A 4,987-nucleotide genomic window follows, 5' to 3' on the forward strand; every position below is an offset into this window, starting at 1 on the left:
GCATCCCTCTAGTAAATGTCATGTTTTAAATTCCAAAGATGTGACTTTACCAACTCAAATGATCAATAAAAGTTCAAAAAGTTGTTTTCTCAACTCTCACAACTCACCAAGAAATGAAAAACTTTAAACTCGAAATTTCTATCAACTATTTAATTTATCACATGTTTGGAAAGTGCACAAAAGAACTCTGAAAATCACTTCTTAATAGCTAAACATAGTAAAAACTGACTCAAACCAACAAGTTGTACTCATGCTTGGATAATTTTGAAAATATTTGACTCAAAAAAATTCAACTCAACAATAAGATTTTCCTAATGAATGCCCACCACCCCCAACCAAAAATCAGACAGTGACCTCAATGTCAAAATGAGTAATCAATGAAAAGGTAAGGAAAGAGAATGCCTGGATGATGACCATGTCCATGAGGCGAGAGCGTAAATAGCCTGATAACAATACCCCAAAACAAAAAAAAATACAAAAACGAAAAACATACAAAAATAAAATAAAGATAGAAGAATAAAGATAAGAATAAAAAATAAAAATAAAAAGAACAAACAAACAAACCATTCAAAACTTTAGAGTGTATAAATGTGGTCCTTAAGAAGGACCGTTTCAACATGACTCACACTCTCAATGTAATGCTTCAGTCTTTGGCCATTGCCTCAAAAAATTCTCCCATCGGTTGGGTCCTCGACCTCAACAAAACCGTTGGGAAATACTTGCTGCACTACAAATGGACTAGTCCATCACGATCGCAGTTTACCGGGGTGCAAATGCAAGCGAGAATCATACAAATGCACTTTCTGATTTGGCTCAAAGTGTTTTCCCAGGATTTGTTTATCGTGAAAAATTTTCAATTTTGCTTTATAAATCCTGGAATTTTCATATGCATCGTTTCTCAACTCCTCAATTTCGGACAATTGGAGTTTGTGATTTATACCTGCGATATTCATATCAAAGTTTAGGGCTTTTATAGCCCACTACGCTTTATGCTCGAGCTCGACAGATAAAATAAAAGGCTTTTCCAAAGATAAGTCGATAGGGAGACATCCCAAGAGGGGATTTGAAAGTAGTGCGGTATGCCTAAAGAGCATCTAGAAGACGTGTAGACCAATCTTTGCGGTCGGGATTTACCATCTTTTCCAAAATGTGTTTTATCTCCCTATTGGCTAACTCAGCTGTAGAGTCCAAGAACTTTACTTAGCTAGTTAGATAGTAGTATTATAGTATTTATAGCATTATCTTTGTAACTGTGGATTTTTGGTTCAGACCGAAAATTATTTGGACACTCATAGTAGTACTTGTAGATTTTCTAAGTTTAACCTATAGTTTAAGAATATTAATGTTAACCTAAGGTTTGATTATATGACTGATATTAAGGATAATATTTATTATATTATAAGGTTTAGATAAGGACCAATAGGATTTTAAGCACATGTTATGTATGGATGATTAAGGATTAAGTATTTTGAGGATTAAATTTAATAAGGGTAAAAGTTTGAATGCTATAAGGTCAATCAGCAGCTTTGAATACGTTGAGGGCTTAGTCAAGGTTGTTTACTCCATTCAAACTTAGCTAAAAATGTGTAATTTTGTGTTTAATTAATCAGCGTGTGCCGATATATTGCAGCTATAGGGGGCGATATATCGCAGCACATAGATACGGAAAACACGAGACGATGCACGACAACCTCGGGCATACTGGCCCAGGCGATATATCGCCTACAGGGGGCGATATATCGCCTCCTTCAGTATATTTCAAAAGTTTTTTAATTCTTTTTCCTTTCAGCCATTCAACCTCTTGATAAGTCCAGCACCTTTTTGAACGAGTCTTCAGCCTCTGCTGAACGATTATTCAAATTATTTTAACCTAAAAAGCCATTATTTTTATTCAAGTAAAATTAAGATCCTTTCATTCCTAAACTCTATAAATAGGACCTAGTACCCAACCATTATTCATCTTTTGCTCTAAGTTCAGAGGCTGCAAGTGCTAAGTGAGTGTGAGAGTGTAAACACCTGGGTTGGGGAATCATAAGCTTGATCATCCTAAGCTTCTCAAACACTTTGGGAAGTAAGGTTTTATAGTATTTCGGTTTGAGGTGTAGATTGGTCTTACAAGTCTTCAAGGTAACCCAAAACTCTAGTTCATTTCTGTACTTGTTCTTTTAAGTTCTCATAGTCTTCTACTCAGCCTCTAACCTTAATCTTTATTTTGGTTAGGAAATCTAAGCTCTTAAGCAAAAAGGTTTTGGTAAGTATGTTTCTCAAAGGTTTAGTCATTCCATTCCTTTCATTTCTTTTTCTTCACATCTACTCACCCTATTATATATGGTTTTAGGAGTGTTCCAAAAGTCCCAACTCTGTCCTCACATCCCGGTAACTTTGGTAAGGAAAATAGGATAGAATCTATATGTTTTATGCTTATGTTATCTTATGTTTTATGTTATGAAATATGTTATGAAATATGTTATAAAATATGTTATGAATATGTATGTTTGTAGGTTTGGGCATATGACCCATATGACTAACAAGACCCCAAATAGATTATGGGCATATGACCTGCTTAGCTAGTAGGACCCCACTAATCTCATGGGCATATGACTTGTTTAGTCTATGGGACCCCAAGTAATAATGGCCATTATAGTATGTGTATGATAAAGTGCTATGTTAAGTCTTTATGTTTCTTATGAAATTTATGTATATGAAGTATGTGTTAGATTTTCCTTGCTGGGCATTAGGCTCATTCCTTTTTGTTTATATGTGCAGGAAAATAGCTATAGTGGCGGTAAGATTCGTGGATGCTTGGGGAATGTGTATCGGTGGTGAATGGATTCAAGGAGTCGAGAGTTCGATTTTCGAGGATGTAGTCTTGTTTTTATGGTCTTTACATGTATTTTCCGCACTTCTTATGTAATTCCTTTCATTTTAAATCATGTTTTGTTTTTAAAGACAATGGGATCCCATATCCTACTTATTTTATGAAAGTAACTCTTATTTCTACAAGTTTCCAATAAAGTTATGGTATTTTCGCAAATGTAAGTTTTATTAAGGGTTTGTATGTATAGTTTCATTAATGGTCCAAAAGTCTAGAGTAGTGGGTCATTACATCCGCTTGACCATTAGTCTGTAGATGATAGGCATTTGTAACTTTATGAAGTACACCGTACTTGCGCATAAGATCCTCAAAGGATCTGTTGCAAAAATGAGTGCCTTGATCACTGATGATAGCGCGAGTAGTATCGAACCTTTATAACACATTTTCTTTCAAGAATTTGACAACTGTAGGGATATCATTGGTTCGACATGGTATAGCCTCGACCCATTTGGAAACATAATCCATAGTGAGAAGAATGTAAAGGTAGCCAAAAGAATATGGAAATGGTCCCATAAAGTCTATCCCCCAACAATCAAATATTTTGATAACAAGAATCGGGTTCAAGGGCATCATGTGCCGACGGGAAAAGGAACCTAACTTTTGGCACCTTACACAAGAACGACAGAAATCATTGGTGTCTTTGAACAAAGTGGGCCAGAAAAGACCGCATCGTAAGATTTTTGCAGCGGTTTTCCTCACAGAGAAGTGATCACTTCAAGCATCATTGTGGCAAAAATTCAGCACACTAGACACCTCATCGTCGTGGATGCATCTTCGCATGATTTGGTCAGGGAAATACTTGAATAAGTATGGGTCATCCCAAAAGAAATTGCGCACCTCGGCCAGAAATTTGCGTTTGTCTTGTAAACTCCATTCATATGGGAGTTCACCTGTTACCAAGTAGTTCACAATGTGAGCATACCACGGTAGCTTAGTAACAGAAAGCAATTGTTCATCGGGGAAATCATCATGAATAGGTGGACCATCAGCGGGATCACTGAATTCGAGTCGGGACAAGTGGTCCGCGATGACATTTTCAACACATTTCTTGTCTTTGATCGTTATATCAAATTCTTGCAGGAAAAGGATCCACTGTATTAATCATGCCTTAGCATCCTTTTTGGAAAGGAGATACTTAAAGGCGGAGTGATCTGTGAAGATTGTAATAGGTGAGCCAATCAAATAAGATCAGAATTTGTCAAGGGCAAAGACGACGGCAAACAAATCTTTTTCAGTAGTGGAATATTTCATTTGAGCACTATTGAGAGTTCGGCTTGCATAATAGACAACAAAAGGTTTCCCCTCCCTTCGTTGTCCTAGCATAGCTCCCACAGCAAAGTTACTGGCATCACACATAATCTGGAAAGGAAGACTCCAATCGAGTGACTGAATGATGGGAGCGGAAGTGAGTGAATTGACAAGCGTTCAGAATGATTCCTCATACTTAGGTGTCCATTCAAAAGTGACATCTTTGGCTAGGAGGTTTCTTAGCAGCCGAGCAATCATTGAAAAAATTTGTATGAACCTCCTATAGAAACCAGCATGACCAAGGAATGACCTAATGTCTTTGACAGTCTTAGGAGTAGGCAGGTTGGAGATAAGGTCGACTTTGGATTGATCAACCTCAATTCCTCTTTCAGAAACAATGTGGCCTAAGACTATGTCAGAAGACACCATGAAATGGCATTTCTCCCAATGGAACACAAGTCCTTTCTCAATACACAGTTTTAAAATAGCTTCAAGATGAAGAAGACATGTGTCAAAGGAGTTTCCAAAAACGGTTAGGTCATCCATGAATACTTCCATTGATTTTTCAATCATGTCACTAAAGATGCTCATCATGCATCTTTGGAATGTTGCTGGTGCATTACACAAGCTAAATGGCATACGCCGGAAAGCAAAAGTGCCAAAGAGACAAGTGAAAGTGGTCTTATCTTGATCCTCTAATGCAATCTCAATTTGAGAATAGCCATCAATAAAGCAAAAGAATGGATGACTAGCTACACGTTCAAGGATTTGACCAATGAATGGGAGTGGAAAATGAACTTTGCGGGAGGCAGCATTTAATATTCTATAATAAATGCACATGCGCCACCTTGTCACAGTTTTTGT

The sequence above is a fragment of the Humulus lupulus genome, chromosome 2, assembly GCF_963169125.1.
Source record: "Humulus lupulus chromosome 2, drHumLupu1.1, whole genome shotgun sequence".
In the NCBI taxonomy this organism is placed as follows: domain Eukaryota; kingdom Viridiplantae; phylum Streptophyta; class Magnoliopsida; order Rosales; family Cannabaceae; genus Humulus; species Humulus lupulus.